This window comes from Parus major, chromosome 6 (genome assembly GCF_001522545.3).
Source record: "Parus major isolate Abel chromosome 6, Parus_major1.1, whole genome shotgun sequence".
NCBI classification, from domain to species: Eukaryota; Metazoa; Chordata; class Aves; order Passeriformes; family Paridae; genus Parus; species Parus major.
In genome coordinates, this window is record NC_031775.1 from 16,021,741 (window position 1) to 16,039,718 (window position 17,978).

A 17,978-nucleotide genomic window follows, 5' to 3' on the forward strand; every position below is an offset into this window, starting at 1 on the left:
ACTGTTTTGTCACCCCTGACAAGTCAAGAGTGTGCACAGCCCTGCGTAACTGTTGTTAAGTTATACCACTCCCAGCTGGGAAAACAACTACAACTATAATGCTGCTGAAGGAGGAGGAAGTATTTGATTTTATTTCATTTCACAAACATACATTACATAAGGGTACAAAAAAATCTTTGTCATTGCTTTAAAGCCCGTATGAAGAGTTGCAAAAATAAATATAGTAATTGAGAAAGCAATATTTTACTGCTCTGTACAGAGTGGTAAAAATCAGATTAACACCCACTTTATCATAGTTTCTGACCCTGCACTTCCACCTTTCCTTCACACCACTTTGTATTGACATGAAGGATGGCACACACTGTGGGGTAATGGATATTCAGATCTCACCTGTTCTAAAGGGAGTTTCTAGTTGGCTGTTAAGTATTTTTATCTTGTGGTTTTATAGCTGCCACTAGAACAAGCAAACAAGATGCTTCTGCCTTTGAAACCATGAAGACTGCAGAAATAACATGGCCCTTTGAGGTGGCAGCAGAGAGGTAACAAGAGTTGATGTGCACAAAGCATCTGTATCCACCAAGTAAGATTTGGTGTGCACTGCTCATTTTCACTTGTTTTAAGTATTAATAGTGGTACTTGTAAGTATTTTTTTTCTTTTTTCAGAAGTTGTCTTTACATCCTAATGTACAAAATTCTTTTTTCACATTTCAAAAATTTCCAGCTGAGGAGCAAGTTATTTATAAAATATGCTTAATTAAAATAAAAAGGTCAAACACTTCTTTCAGGTAGTTCCAAATATGCTATATTTCATTCATCCAGACTTTGGGCAATGTCTACTGTTCACTTTTGAAAAAAATATCACACACAAGAAGGACTTGGGCATAACTGAGGCGTTGAAACTTAAAGGTAATGCTGCTCCTTCCCCTGACAGTGGAGGAAGATTTAATTTCCCTGGCATTGACCCTTTGCTGTGTGCATGAGCAAGCAGGCCTTTCCCAATCTGACCACTGTTGCCCACCTCAACACGTCTTAGCTTGCCTCATGAGTTTTCTATCTGATGCTATAGGAGGACTTACTTTTTTTACTCCTCACAAGATTTTTAACCACTAATAGAAATGCTGCTTTATTGACCCAGAAAGCTGACTCATCAGAATCAAGTATTTCTGTGAGGACCTTGCAGCAGGACAACAGTGATGGCAGCCACAGGGGATGGGGACACTACAACACAACAAGCCTGAGTGTCTGGTGACACATTGCTTCAGGGTCTCTTTGTGTCCAGCTCATTCACAGGGGCTCACACATCTCTGCAGTTCTTCTTGCTCTGCCTTGGCAGAAGCTCAGGAGTGGGAGCAGTGACAAGGATGGGACAGCAGTTCTTTGGAGGAGAAAGGTAACCTGTGTCCTGGCAGACAACAGTTCAGTTCTTCATCACTTCCCAGGCTCCAGGGCAATACCAGTCTGGAGATCTTAATCAAGGAAGCATCTGGATGTTCAATTTTACTACCTTTCCCAACTAGCTAGCATGCCAAGTGCTTCCTTTCAGTTCCTACACCAGGATGTGCATGAAGCTGACCCATGACATTTAGACAAAATAAAGTCATAAAAAGGAGCTGAGCGATGTGTGAAACCATTCACTGGGCACGGTTTGCACTGAAAGTGACATAGTTTAGGAGAGCTTTTCTATTCAGGAACAGGAGCTGGAAATATAGGCTCCAACATCTCGTCAGTGCCATAAGGTTTAGCAGCTCCTCTTTAAGTTTCCCCCTGCATAATATCCCAGGCACAGACACTAGCAAACATTGTGAGAGGACTGACAATAATAAATAATCTGTACTAATCATGGAACTTTATAAAATAAAATAAACACTAAGAGTAATAATTTCCTATGTCATTTTATCCTCAGAACTTTCTGGAGCTGATTGAACTGACATTTTGCAGATATTTACCACAGCTTGATTTCAGATGCATCCCTATGGATTCAGAATAAACAGCATAGAAACAGTGCAGGAACTTCGAGCTTCCAGTACCATGACCAAGAGTAGAACATAACCCAGCGAAGGACATCCTGAGTCCAGACTTGGGAAATGCTTAGAAGATCCAACACAACCAAACCCTTTCAGGCAGGAGTGCCATACTATAAACAATATATTAAAGGCAGCTTCCTAAAACCTTTCCTGGAAAGAAATTTATGTCATAGTTAAAGGCATTTCCCCGACATTTTCATCTTTGTTCTTTCAATCTTTGATAGTGTGGGAAGGAAATCAGACAGCTTGTGGATATTTCTGCTACCCTTCAATTCTACTGATAATAGTTGTGGAAACATACACATAAGAATAACTTCCTGAATGAAACAATATTTAGCGCATATAGAAGCCTTTGTTCTTGCTGCCTAGAGAATATATAGGTATACACAATTATAGTGACTTTTACATGACCACTAGGATGTGTGAATGCTCTCTTTGAAAAAAGAAAAGCAGCCAAATCAGGTGGGTTTTTCCACGCAGAAGGGACAAACAGATACGTGCTAGCTCCATTTTTCTTAAGCCAGTTTTATCATAACAGGAAGTATTACTCATTCTAAAATTGGTGCTGAATTATTTTACAGCAAAACTATGATGAACAGTGGACAGAACTTTCCCTCTTCATTTTAATACCTTGAACAGATTGTTCAAAAGAAACAGCCAATGTGTCACTAGCTGAAACACATTCAGTCACAGGACTGAACACATACGGGTTTGATAAGCCTGCTATCACAACTATAGAGAATCTACATGACCTTTTTTGACTCAGACATAAAAAGAAGAGAAATTTATGACAAATATACTGGTACAGCAAGATGATAAAAAATACCAAGCAGTTATGTTTTCCCTGGTGTTCAGACTTTCTGATTTTGTAAGACAGTAATAACTGGGGAATAAAAATGGCCATATTGGGTCAGACCAAAACTCCACGTAAGCAAGTATCCTCCAGCAGTTACGACTGTGCTGGATAATTAAGAAAGAGGGCAAGAACAAAACAATGGGAGAAAAATAAAGCTAAATTAAACAGAGCAAGGTGAAAAAACTTCCTACAACTGCATACATTTACCTACTTATTTCATCAGAAATGATAAAGGACAAGAAGGACTCAAGCACTAGACCTCAGAGAATGTCTCCAGAAGGAAAGCAAGGGAGCAAACTGGACCAGAAGAAATAAATTAAGAAAAAAGAGACAACAGGTGTTTCTTATTTTTGCTTGTGGCAAGTGAGTAGTAGTATTGTCATTTCCTGAAGCAAACTCAGACCCTGTAAGAAATCCTGGGGGGTGCAAATTTATTAAGCTTAGCTTTTCCCTCCTCTACACTGGAACAGGAAGAGATTATTATATGCTCGTTTCACCTGTAATGTATATTCAGCAATTTTATTTTCTAGCTATGTGATTTTAACCTCACACATGTTAATGCAAAGTACTGTCTTTAATGACTCTTTAATTTCAAATCAATACAAAATTCTGATGTTACCTAATGGGTTAAAACCCACATAATTTTCCCCTTCCAAGCCAGTATACAACACAGTTATCCAACACATCTCAGCCAGATGACTTGAATCTGTCATGGAAATCTGAATGGATACAAAGCATGTTTATTGCTTTTTCCAAATTTTTGTTATTTATATATATATGTAGTATTATATATAGTATTAAGTGCCTTTTTTTTTTTTTCATTAATAGAACATTTCTTTGTTTTAAAGAGGGATTTTATTCACTTTATTTCTCCTCTGACTGGCAAAGTTTAGAGAAGTCTTTGGTTTCTTATATCAGACATGACAGATTTCAAGTACAAAGATTCCAATTCACATCACTCTGCACACCTTGCACAGTTATTCACCCTAATCCTATGTCTGAATTCATTGCATCTGATATTTTTAAAATTAAATACAGCAGAAATCAGACCTGCAGATTTAAATCTACACTGTTTTGAGGTACTTTTTGCCTTATCAGAGAACCATAATTGACTTCACCATGTAACAAAACCAATGTTTTCTTTCATTTATTTCAGCCTAAGATGGCAAGGATACAATCGTATCTGTTTCTTCATCCTGCCAATTGCCTGGGTGAATAGTAAGCATTTAAAAGACCGAGGCATGTGGACAACAGTGTCTCTCAGTGTTTAATTAGAGAAACAAAGTAAAAATAACCTTTCTGCATTAAACACGCTGGCTTTAAAGTTTGAACAAACCTAAGTGTGTTTTAAATTGATGTCTGTAAAACATTCTGATGACTGCTCCTTAATTCTTTCTGAGTATATTTGAGACCATAACCTTAATCTATCTTTATAATTTTAATATATAATTTAAAATCTGTAATTTATAATTTTATTCTAAGTCTTAACCTAAGAATGTCTCTTCCTTTTCTGGAAGACTGAGCTGTTTTATTATTGGGATAAGACACTGCTGACAGCCAAATCTCCAGGGGGAGGCCAGGATGGCTTTGTCCACCACATAGGCAAGGAGGGATTTAATTCAGAAATTCATTTGAGGCAGTTAGGTTAAAACTGAATACTTTTGAAAAATCTCATCCTAGTCAGGCTATTTCATCCTCTTTTTGCTCTATAAGGTGAGAACACAGAAGTTTAGGGTTTGGTACTTCACCTGCCCCATCTGAATGGTGGTTACATAAATAATACTGGCCAGCCACCATGCTGGCCCATCAGCTAACGAGTATGGCACCAGCAGCAGGGACTGTGTGGGAAATCAAAGGAGCCAAGAAGTGAAAAAAGAAGTTGTGTGAGTTCTTCCTGCCCTTGGTTTGTGTCTTTTTTTTTTTTGCTGTCTCCACCCACATCATCACCCCATTACAGCTGTGGCCAGGGCAACCCTGAGAACTGTGCATGTGAACAGGAGCATCTTCAGCATATTACAGGACTTCAAAGCATAACATTCACCATTTCCAGTAACAATGATAAAAATGTGAGTTGCCCTGTTCCAGAAAAGTCAGAAAATTGAGAACAGCTTATTTGTTTTACACATCACATAGGTTCCTATTTGCATTATGATACTTTTAATCCCTAGCTGTACATTTTCTAATTTCTCTTTCACAGTGTTACAGGGTCTTTGCACTTTTTTTATTTTTTTTTTAATGAAGGACCAGATTATCACACAACAGCAAGAAACTGAAAATGAACTCTAAAACCTGGTGCAATAAAGAGTGCACCACAAAGAGCTGGCGACACCTCTGCTGTGTGACCCTGGGCAAGCCTGTGCCTTTTTGCTCCCTTTCCGCTGAGTAAATAGATGCCAGAGGGGCAACTCTCTGTGTACCAAGCTCACACGTGAAAGCTGCTGAGACAGTGAGATCACAGAGACCTTTGCTTTGGTGTCATCATCCTGGAAAGACAGAAGTACTGAATCAAAGGCATCAGGTCTTTCATGTGAATAAAGTGCTGATCCCACAAGCTCTGAGGCCTCTGCTGACTGGCACTGCTGAGCACGGAAGAGCTGCCTTTCCACCAGGTCAGCAAACAAAAGGTGCTGTTCCAGTGGTCCCAGAGGCCGATGCCACCTCTGCAGGTTCCCATGAGAATGTCAATCTCCACGCTAGCACAAGTGCCGACCTCAGCCCACCACACAGATAATTTTGTCTTGATGATGACCCAGAAACATAAGTTATATTAGAGAATTTGTAGCTCCATTTGGGCCTGGAGCACAGGAGGAAAGCAGCTACCTGGGCTTGTCAAACACATACCATGTGAGTTGGTGTTGGTAGAAGCGAAGCTCTTTATCGCTTTTAGCTACACAGATTACTCCGTTTCCTAGCTGGAGGAGGACTCCTGGCCCCCAGAGCATCTCTGCCCCTCCTCCTAGGCCCTGCAGGGAGGACAGGCTCTCTGACACCCGCCAATGCTGCCATAGCATCCAGCAAAGGCAGAGCCACTGCGCCCCTGGGGACAGCGCAGAGGGCGGAAGGGTGAGCCCAGGGAAGGAAGGAGTGGGTGGACTGCAAGTATGCACAAATATGCACAACTCTCCTCCCACCTTCTAGTGGGTCTTACTGGAGAAATTGTTTTCATTCCCCATCTTCTGCCCTTCCCAAAGCAGAGGGAGAAACCAAAGCCCTGGTGCCCAAATCACCACTGGTCACAGGGGAGGATTATTGTGCCCTTGGGCTGGTCATGGCTGAACACTATCAGCAAGGACAGGACTGGCCAGGAGGAGATCACTGGCACCTGAATTTCCTGAAACAGGTTGTTTCCTCAGATTTTGGACCTCTCCACAGAGTATAAGCTGTCAGTATTGGAACTATTTTTCCTTCCGTTTTAGTGGAGGAAAAATTAATTTATGCCCGTAAATTGAAAAACACTGTTTTCAACATCCCGAGTAGCTGATTCCACAAACTTTCCTTACCAAAATCCAGCCACCAAAGGTAAATGCTCATTTAGCTCATGCAGATGCTGACATTGGCTTCAATGGCATCAATCAGGAAAAAAAGGGAAGAAAATATGCAGGATGAGTTGTACCCTTTATAAGTCAGTGACTTGACTGTCCTTGTACTTCTGGAGACAGGGCAAAGTTCAGGCTTGGCCTGAAGTTCTGCAATTCATTTTGTTTAGATAATTGCAAAAATATGCTACTCTTCCTAAATAGACACACATATCATATTTCTAATGGTGTTACTGCCTTGGACACAGAGGCTATTGTGCAATTAACTCAGTAATTATCCAAGAGTGCCTGAGCCAGCCCCACAGGAAGCCGATCCCTGACATTGCAGGTGAGGGACCAAACACTGCATGTTTGAGTAGCCCTTCTTGCTGGTGTAACATTTGTCTTTCTATGGTTCTTTTAACAATTTTGATAGAACTAGTAAAGCTCTAATTCTGTGAGCAGAGCCTGATGAAATGGAAGGTTTCACAGGAGAAACACAACTCCCTGTCTCGTTTTTAACTCCTCAGGCTGTCCCAGCTGTCCCAGCAGTGCTGCAGCCCAGTCAGCAGATTAGTGACACAGCATCCACTTCTAAACCCACAAAATATGGAGGTGGATTAAAAATAAGTGTTAAATAGTTCTGCTGCCTTTATAACAAAATATTCCCAATGCAGATCTCCTGGGTACAGGGTACCAGGTACTAGCATATCCATATTATATCTAAGAGCTGGGGTACAGGGTAATATGTTGCCCACTCTGACAACCCAGCTGGGTAAAAGAACACACTTGGAAGGGGTTTTAGGGCTAGAGAATTCTCTGGAATCATCTTGTCTGGTCAGCAGGGACCATATAATTTGGCCCATTTCAGTTTTGCATTTTTTGTGGAAAACTTTTTTTCTTGCTACCAGTGCATAAAGGAAATTTTTTTAAATGCCCAAGGTGTCCCCAGGCAAGGGGAAAAAAGGTCCTTTGAAGAAGAAACACAAAATAAGGGAAGAAATGGAAATCCAGTGGTAGTTTTTACTCCAGTTTCAGCTACCTTGACAGAAAGAATGCAGTATTTAGATAACTTTTGGCCACTTAGTCAATTTAAGCTATTTTTGTACCATTAAAACCTGATTTATAGTCTAGAACTTATCTACTGTAATACAGCCAAATGAACTTTAGAGATCAACCTGTTATAAAATTATCAAAACCAAAGGTTTTAGGACCTCTCTCCATAGCAGCACAAGTGCTACAAGAGGCAGCTGTAATGGCATAAATGGACATTTTATCTGCTTTCTGTCAGGGACTGACAAAATCATGTCAAATGAGGCATTAAAGCTCTAGTTTTGAAAAGTGTGATAAATACCAGCTAATCTACTGACATAATATATAGTGAGTCAAATATTTAGTTTTGCATTAAATCTAAATCCAACATTAGAGCATTTCCTCTTGATTAAAAAGGATAAAATGTAGATGTTATTTTATGCTCCAGTTCCCACATGTAATTAATGCTCAACATTCAGAGCTCTTTCTGACATTATAAATGTGTTAGTAAACATGTCAAGGAAAGCGGGAGGCACAAAGGAAACAAGTGCAAAATCTATATGCTTAATTCATATTCCTCCATTTGCAGTGGCTGATATGTTATTGCAGAGACTATTTGCAGACACTTGCCCTGCCAGTGAGCAGCTAACTTCCCTGATTGCTTGTATAAGCAGTCTTCCAGGTCAGGAGACAAACGTTGAAAGGGGGTTTATAGCTAATTTAATTTTAGTATCATTAGGAATTTAAAGCAGGGCATTACTAGATTCACAATAAATGTTGGCTAGGCAATATAAGCATTGCATGATGTGACTATTAAAAGCCTTAATATTTGTGAGTGATCACATGAAAAGGTTTTTCAGAAAGTTTATCAGGTTGGGAATAAGATGTACCTAGTTAGAGAAAAGATTACTGCTGAGATATGATGAAACATTTCAGTGGTTTTGTATCATATATTACTGATCTTAGTGGGCAAGAGAAAATTCTGCTTTTAAATGTACACATACGTATAGGCTAGTAAATGACCTACTCATATCTAGAAACAGAATGAGACAAATCCTCATGAATCACTGAAATATCTTTATTCATTATACATTACATTCCCAGCATTATGTTTTAGCTGATTCTTGGAAGACAGAAGTCCGAGAAATTTATTTTATAGGCTAGTGCTATGACCTCAGACTCTTGTAGTTTCATCATACACTGCACTGGAGTTGCTTCCTTTCTAGAGAATATGTTTTAGAAAACTTAAATGCAATCCAGCTCTCTATAAGCTGGCATGAGCTCAAGTCAACTGAAAAATGAATGAAAAACAAAAAAGAAGTAAACACCCGCCACCTTCATTTTAGGAAATGTGTTGATTTATTTGTTAGGGAAAAGGTCTCTCTAGGCTGACACTCCTCGCTAAGTTTGACACATAAATCAGATTTAAGTGCAACCTGCAGGATTTGGTATAGCTCATGCTACCAGAGAAATAATTCTTCCTACTCTGAAGAACATGAAAATTCATTGAAATTAAAACAGAATAAAAATAAATAAACACACAAATACATACACGCAAAAAAATTAAAATACAAAGGAGACCTTAAAAGGTGGACTTCAGAATTAAGTACTCATTATATTAAAGAAAATTACACCTTGATTCTTCTATTTTACTTTGAAAATAGAAATTAAATGGATTATTAAATGGATGACTGTTTATCAGTAATCTTCAGGGTACAGGTCACAAGATATTTGGCATCTAAGAAGCTGCATGAATTTCAGTGTCAGTCAAACACCTCAAAAGCTGTTTACCAAGAATAGCAAGGCAGCCTCTGCCAGTGCACAGGTCTGCAAGGGGGAGGAGATGGGACACAGAAGTGGTACCCTCATACAATTCATCCTTTTGGTGAGTAGTTATTTTAGACAGTTTCCTCATTTTCTTATCTCAAAACAAAGACCGTAAGCAGAATACTTCAGAACAATTCTGCAAATATTTGGTCCCAGGCACTTTCCTGAGCTGGCTACTCCTACAGCTTCTCTCTGCAGGATCTCCTGGCGCACAGGGCTCTGCTCACAGGAAACCTTCCAGGCTCTCCTTTCCACCAGGATGGTTTTCCTGGCCCACTCACCAAGTAGGAACCCACTGTTGATATCAGCTATCACCAAGAATTACCTTTGTATCAGTGCTTAAAATGGTTTAATTTTTCCTGTAAAAAAAAACACAGCCAAATTTGCTATCATTCCAAAAACATCAATGGTAAACCAAGTTACACAGGCTCTACCCTATCCAAAAATGAGTTTGTGTTATTTTAACCTGAGAGAGGTTGCAGCACCATTTTGGACAGACTGGCTGACCACAATAACACTGGCACAACAAACTTCTCTGGCTTGACAGTATGAGTGAGTCTTGGAACAGCTCTACACAACTTCTACTCTTCCTGCTCAATTCCACAGTCAATAAAGAACAGTACAAGGCAAAAACATCCCCCTTCCCACACCCTAAAAAGGCAATATTCAAAAAAATAGAACACAAAGCCAAACTATGGCCCCTGAGTAGTTTTGCCATCAGAAAGACCTAAATTGATGTTATATTATTGAAAACTGGGTTTTGTCCTTCTCATGCCCACTTGTCTTCTGTTACAACACAAAATACTTTCTGGCACCTACCTAATACTAAGGAAGACTCCCTGTGAATGTCCTCAAATTTGGGTTGATCTCATAATTTATATCACTGCCTTGTGCAGAATGTAATTGCCAATTTACATAACATAATGCAACACTAGAAGTTTTATTTGCCTTGCACTTTGCACTTCAATTCGAGTACCTAAAAACCTAAGTAACAACCATGCCAGTAGTTTAGGAGCAACTGATGTATGGGAACTGCAAACAATAATAGGTAACTGTAAGAACATAATTGTATTTCCTGAGAAGTTTGGAGGCATGTGCTCTAAGATTGGGGAACTGGCAACATTTCCTTGTCAGGGCTGTGTGCTTTTGTCCCCTTTTTACATTTTGACAGTCATTTTTCACTCCAAAGAGATTTTAAGTGGCACGTGGACTGACATAGAACCAGAATCAGACATCAGTGGGAATATCCTCAAAAACTGGGAAATCTTAGTGTCACTGAATTTCTTCTAAATTATTTGTCTACTACTACTATGTCTCATTAACCCTTTGTGAAGGGGGAAAAATACAGCCCAGGTCTTCTTTCATCTGTCATTCTGGGGCTTGTTCATAACCTTGTTACATCTTTGTACTGAGAGAAAAACATCTCTAGCTCCTTTTTGAGAGTTCATCAAGTTCATGTGACTGAAAGCACATTGCTTGCAGGAATGAAGAAATTCATCCCAGAGTCCTTCTGCATGGAAACCAGTTGTCTTTCTCTGAACTGATCTAAAAACCAGACAAAGTACACAATGACAGAACCCTTGCCACACAGGTTTTGAAAGAGGCTTCCTACATAACTGTATGACCATTGATCACTTACCTTTTCTGGGACAGGCATCCTGCAAAATGAGTTAACCAGAAAGAATGTGTTCCTATGATGTTTGGAAAGACAAAAAATGCCCCTGATTGCTAGCAGTTCTCATGTCAGTACTCTGCACACTATGGCATACAGAAGCCAGGACAAGCTATGCAAAGTCCTCTATCAGCAGCTTTCAAAGTAGCAAGGCAAGGCCCAGGATGAGTTGTCCTTGCTGCTCTGGAGTCCTCAGAGCATCATCACCTTGTGCTGCCATGCTGGTGTCCTCAGCATCTTCACACCACAGGGCTTCTTCTTCCACAGGGAAGCCAAATGCTGTCTTAGTTTGCATTTATCCTTAAAACAACCTCTGTTATGTGACAGACACTGAATAATTTCTTACATTTATATTTGAAACAGCTTTAATATTAAAAATCCATTATTTTCTACTTCTATTTTCCACCCTGTTGATAAGGTTTTAATAGGAAAAAACTTAAAATATTTAGAAGTTTAAGGTTCATTTAAGCAACACATTTCATATACTTCTTTGTCCTTACATACCTGGTGCATAGTAGTCATTAAAAATCTCTCACATGGAGAAAGCTTATTCAGATACTAAAAATACCTCATGTTTACACTTGTAAATCACCATTAGCAAATGATTTTCCTAATGCTTTAGACAATATAGTAGCAAAGTGCAGCTGCTTCAGCCAGAATGGTATTTTAGTGATTTTTAAGAACTTAATGAGATCAGGTAATTGACTAGTGAAGCTAAAAATTTTACCTTCAATTAAACAATCAACAGCTCAGTACATCAACATAATCATCTTTGCCCCTCCACCTCTCTGTTATTAAATCAATATGTGGGTAGCAGTTGTCTAAGAAACCATTTCCTCTGTGCTTCTAAACCAGTGTTCAGGACCCATTTTAAAGCATTTATTCAATCTGTCTGGTGTAATTTGCAAATAATGGAAAGTATGTAGTAATGCAGATTCCGTAATCAACTAAGAAAAAATAAGGCCTTAATTCATTTGTTATTTAATGGCATTATTTATCCTACATTTGTTCTGGTGCAACCAACAAATAACTTAATACTCTACATCCATTTTAAAGTATCACTGTGTGTGCCTCATTTGCCAGTGCTAGATTATTCCTCATATATATATATATATAAGAAATCATATTGTACAGGTTATGTTAATGAATCCTGCGACTGACAGTTCAGGAGACAGTTATCAGGCAAAAGTATCATCTTTGAAAAAAATAATACAAAATAACAGAAAATAATTTTGTCAGGAAACCCCTTCTAAGGGTTATATTACAACTCAGCAATCTCATTTTGGAGTGGTTGATGATGAATCAATACAAACCGCCCTCCCCAGCCACAACTGTGGATGTAAGATATTTATTACTTCAAGCATAGGGAACTTCTGCTGTCTTGCAAAAGACTCTGAAGTTGACCAGCTGCATCCTACCACACACTACTTTCAGAAGAGCTCTGGTCACCCACAGGCCTCTGTGTCATATTTCTCTTCTCTAGAAAAAACATTTGTTTCCATATGCAAGTAGCATATATTTTGCTACAGCAAAAATATCAGATGAAGGTTAAAAAGGAAAAAAAACCACTATACTTTTCTGTGTAAGTTTTTTTTTTTAATTAAGACATAAATATATTTTAACGTATGCTGATATTCACCATCTACACTTTCTGTGAGTACACCCTGACTGCACAGACACTCCCAAAGGCTCTGGGGTAACTGGTGGAGCAAACCAGCACTGAGCATGAACAGTATTCATTATGAGAGTAACACAGGCAGAAAATGGGTGTCCTTTATTCAGCTATTTCAGTGTCGTCATTCTCTTCCCGTACCACAGTATGGGAAGTGGTGAACAGCACAAAAACTATCTGTATATGGTTCTGACTGAGATTTTCAAAAGTAACTAGTGATCTGATGGGGTTCAGTCCTCCCCAAAAAGTTACCATAAAGAGAAATGACTTTGGGGAAGTGCTGTACATCTCCTGCCTAACAGAGGTGAGTTCAGGTGGCAGAGATGGCCAAGAGCTGCCTTCTTTGGTGCTGCCACTATTGCTGCTATTCCACTGAATCAAAATAGGCTGCTTCACTTGGAGTGAAAGGCTCGTGAAGTTGCAGGGGTTATTGCACCAAGAAGACAATAATGTACCAGGTACATTACTGGTGACCAAGCCAATGTCTGTGTGAGCCTCCAGGGCCAAAGCTACAGAAGAGGTTTTAGCTCTGCAGGGCAGACCCAATCCATCTCCTAGGGACTGTACCGACCACTAGTTTATTCCAAAATCTTACTTGGATTGAAAATTTCAGTCTGGTCCCTGACAGACTGTCAAATCAGTCTCTGCCCTTTACCCAAAACAATAATTTTCCATTATCTGACAAACTTCAGAAGAATTTTTTGGTTTCCTCCACTGCCTGCATCAGGATGCCATGGGGCTGCAGAGCTACTGTCCCTTCCCATTATTTTTGCCTCTGAGCCCCTGAAACCTCTGCTACTACAGCTCAACTCCCTTGGCTGTTCTCACCCTGGCTTATACAGCCCTGTGTTTGTTTTCAGCCAACAGAGCAACTCATTCGCAGTTCCTGCCCACATCTAACTGGCACTGACATGCTCAGAGATAAATTTAATCTGGTCTCTTACTACCATGGAGCCCAGAATCAACCAACGAAACACCCTTGATGAGACAAACTTTCTCTGAAGTGCTGGCAGGGCTTCAACACCCACCAGCCAAAAATTAGTGCAGACCTTTTCCTTTAAAGGGTTATCATCTCTAAACCCCTTACAGCAACCTGGGCTATTTCCAAGGTACGTTTGGGAAGAACTTTCAGGATAAGTCCCTGGAAAGTAACCTTGGCCACTGGTCCATTCTTTTACAGAACTCTATCCTTCTGTACCCTGGGACTACAACAGGTCTCTGTTTGATTTTGTGTGCTAGATTAGGTCTCTGGCTGTGTAAGAGGGTTCCTTATTACACAGAGAAGGAAGTGGCAGAACTGATGTGTATTAAAAAAAGTTACTTCTTCCCCTTTTAACCTGTGATTTTTATCCTGATAGCTGCAGTAAATCATTGAGATACAATTGCAGGGTAGTGGGCAGTCCTGACTCATTTTAAGACAGCTCCACCCTCACGTGGGTGTATTCCAGGACAAGAACTCTCAGTATGTCTAGACTTGGATAAAAGCTGTGTTTTTAAAGACACTAGCTAACAAGGTTTGACTACCATGATTTGAAACATTTCATAGACAGGACAAATCAAATGCTGAAAGGTGTTTAAAAGTGTTTGCTAAGTCATTCTAAAAATACAATTTTAAAGCTTGTCTAGACAATGACAGAATACTCCTTACAATGGCATGACCACTGCAACAGCCAAGGAGGGTAATAGCATAGGAAAGGATCAGGATGGATTTTCTCCACGTAGGTCTTCAGAGCAATGGTGAAGATTGAAGTGCAGGAAAACCCTGAAGGGTTTGTCTAGACAAAAAGGCAAAAAGGATCTTTTTTGTTTTTTTTCAGTAGATTTAGTTCAGTCAGGAACTTTTTTTCAAAAGCAAGACCTACTAAGAGTCAACTGATACAATTGCCAAGTTTTAGCAGGTCATATTCTGGGCTCCTTGCTGACTGCAACTCAGCCTGCTAAAGTGATGTTAAAGGTTTGGAGGTCTATGTGTCTGTAAGATGGGATTTTTAGTCCTTAAATAAGCTTGATTGAATTAGGTCTTCTGGAAATGGCTCCTTCCCTAAGGCTGATGAGATGGCAGCTCATTTTTCATGCCTATTTGAATCTTCAATCTTTTGATTTCAAATCAAAAATCTTTTAACCCAAAATCATTTGCCTAAACTTTACCAACAAATGCAAAGTTCAGCTTGTCATTAGCATCAGTATTTCTAGCTGACCGTGAGCACCAATTAATTTCCTACAGGCCACCACTGCAATTTGTTTTGACTTCGACTTTGTTTTCTCCAAAATGTACTCAGACAAAACTCTTGATCAAATCTGTTCCTTTAAACATCTGCTTGAAAATGTCCAGCCCACATGCTTGCACACATACCCACTCTAACAACTGTCTTGTAAAAAGTCAGCAGAAAAATTCTTAGTCATTAATACATATCCTTACACTGGTTTGTTCCTACCAAGCTTACCGGAGAGTGAAAAAATCATATGTCCTTCCCAGAATTGTGCTAGTACCTTTGACATCTTGAACAATACTTTCAGGAAAGAAAAGAAAATAAGAATGAAAAATTAAAAAGTCACTATGACAATTCTAAAACAAGCATAAGCACAGCCTCCCAGACTGTTTAATATCAGGCTCTGTTTTGCAAGGTAAAAAACAAAAAACAACTCCACAGCAACAAAATGAAACAAACAGAAACAAAACCAAATAAACAAAACAAAAAAAATCAACAAACCCTAGCAAACCTTATTAGTTCTGTTTATTATTAAGGATTAATGACATAGGTGAATATCAATCTGATAGGAAAAAAGATCTACCTCTCCATTAGTCCCATTAGAGATTATGTCTTTATAGCATGGGTGGGTATCTAACATTCAGGGGAAAATTCACAAGTCACCGACTCAATTGAAAGATTCCACCAAATAATAATTTGCTGTTATAACTCGAAGTGACCAAAGTAACACAGTCTGGATGTGCTTGAGACTCCCGGAGTTTAGCAGTCATTTGTCAATAGCTCTCAGACAATGGAGCTGTGAAGCGGAGCCACTTAAGTTAACATGGTAAGGTTTTTACATGATTGTGTAAAGTTTTTTTGGCCTTGACATGACCATCTGAAATATTTTAGAAATACACATTGATTTCCTGTTTTGGATAAATAGGAATAAGCAAACCTCCCATGCTCAGGAGGCCTGGAGCCTGTCCATGACTCAAAATAAGACAGAGACTCAACTGTCAGCAAAGGCTTTTTTGGTAAACTGTTGTCACCAAAGACCTGGACAAAGTCCTTAATAAGCCCAAACCACTGCTAAACATTAGTAGGAAGTTGATCTGAATCAGATCAGCATTCTCTGAACTTCTGTTTATGCTTCTTTCAGGTTTATAGTTCTGTCTTGAAACTTTCTCATGTGCTAAAATAATGTCTCCAATAACTAACATTTTGCATATATATATATATATATATATACACATAATACATAGCTAAAAGACAATAATATCCATGCACAGATTTTATTGTCTGACTTTTTTATTTTTTTTTGTCCTCTGAGGAGACATTCAATAGCAGATGTCTTCCAGGCCTAATGCCATTTATTGTCATTCACTAAACCGAGTGGACGGATAAAAATCCTTTTATCCGATATGACCAGAGGAAGGTCCTTTTCAGCGAAAGCAAACAATTAGCAGCCCTGAGTTATTATTTCCTATTATTGTGCAATAGAAGAGGCTCTGGACATTTCAGTGAGAAGGATTAAAGCGACCTGCTTTGCAAACATCGCGTATCCGCCTTCCTCCTCTCCCCGCCCCCGCGGGGCACTGGCGGCGGGCGCGAACGCGCAGCCCCACGCGTGTCCCGGCCGCGGGACGGGCTCGGCCTGCCCCACCCGTGGGTCCCCTGTGCGGGCCAGATGTGTATAAGAGACAGCCCCGCTGCCCCTGCCCGGCCCCTGCGGGACGCGCCCCGCCCGGCCGGCGCTGCCCGCGCATCCCGCGCTGCGCCCGGGACCGCGCTGCGCACGGAGTCAAAGTACACAGCGGCTCGGTCGATAGCCTATTAGGCTAGAAACAGTTCTGTATATCAAAGGCCGACGAACCTAATGACTAAAAATATAAGTACCTGACCCGGAGGATTAATCACACACTGTCAAGCTGAAATTGGTGCAATTCTTCCAATCATTAACGTTTTGCTTACAAAAATGTGCTTTTCTGTTTGTTTTTCTGCTAAATGATAACCATTTTCAAGTTGAATCGGCTGATAAAAAAGTCGAAAACAAGACGGGAGTTGTGCTGGAAAGGTCATACGTGCCAGTTGGGCATGGAATAGCCAACGGGCAAACAAACAGGACAGAGCAGGGTGGCACGGAAGGGGCTCGAAGGTTTTCCCGAACGGTGTAAAGTGCTTTGGCTGTTTTTCTCCTGCCAAAGAGAAGACTGCCCGTAGAGGGACACTCGTCCGCCCCACCGTGGTCATGCCCACGTCGGTGGCCCCCCCGTGGGAACGAGCTGGGAGAATTAGGGACAGATGCGGGGGGGTTATTTCTGACCGGCAGCTCGGCCGGCCCCCCCGGTGTGTTTTACCTCCCTAAACCCCCTCCCCGGGTGGGCGGGTGAGCAAGGACATATCGACTGCACAGCGCTGTTTGTCACCTGTCGCGACACCCTGGAAATCCACATCCCTGGCCGGGCGGCTGCAGACGGCGCATCTGCGCTCCCCACCTGCAGGGAGCCGCCGAATCCCTGCCACGGAGGGGAAAGCGCCTGGGTTAGCGAGCCCGGCTTCCCTGGACCCCACTGCATCGCCCGGGACCCCTGCGACCCCGCGCAGTTCCTCGGGCAGAACCCCCACTCCCATCACAAGGGGCTCGGCTGGCTCTCCCGGCTTGTCCTAGCCGACAGGACAAATGGAAATGGGGTTTGCCCGGTGTGGGGTTTCTCACGGGCCGCCGCCGGCTGCCCACCCGGCACGGCCGTTCTGCTCCACGCGTGTCCCCATCCCCACGCGAAAGCACAGCCATAACACGAAGTCGCGTTGAAGAGGTAACGCCAGTTTCGTGTACCTTGATGAGGTCGGGACAGAAAACAGATAACGTAAGTCACGGACGGCATCTCCCCGAGCGTTCCCTGCTCTGTTTCCGGCCCTCACAACCCCATCACCTTCACCGCCGCAGCTCCCGGCACTCACGGCGAGCTGTCCCCGGCGGGACCCGCGACGGCAACCCGAGCGAGGGAAAAGCCGAAGGATGGAGAAGCGATCTCCTGTCCCTCAGCGCAGCCCCACAGAGCTGTCTGCGCCCGCCAGCGATTCCTCGCGGGGTGCGCACCGCGCTGGGTCTCGATCCCGGCGCTAAGGCCGAGAGGAGCCCCGGGGACGCCCTGGAGAGCCCCGAAGCTGCCTTTGTCACGGGCGGC

The 17,978-nt window shown here is 41.3% G+C and overlaps 1 long non-coding RNA gene across 1 annotated transcript; it reads right to left on the bottom strand.

Annotated features, from left to right (window-relative positions):
• Positions 1-8,484: 8,484 nt before the first annotated feature.
• LOC107206707 lies at positions 8,485-16,449 on the bottom strand. Its single transcript, XR_001522506.3, has 2 exons — positions 15,043-16,449; positions 8,485-9,613 (listed from the first exon to the last, which is right to left on the bottom strand). It is a non-coding gene; the product is annotated as an uncharacterized LOC107206707 (long non-coding RNA).
• Positions 16,450-17,978: the final 1,529 nt, after the last annotated feature.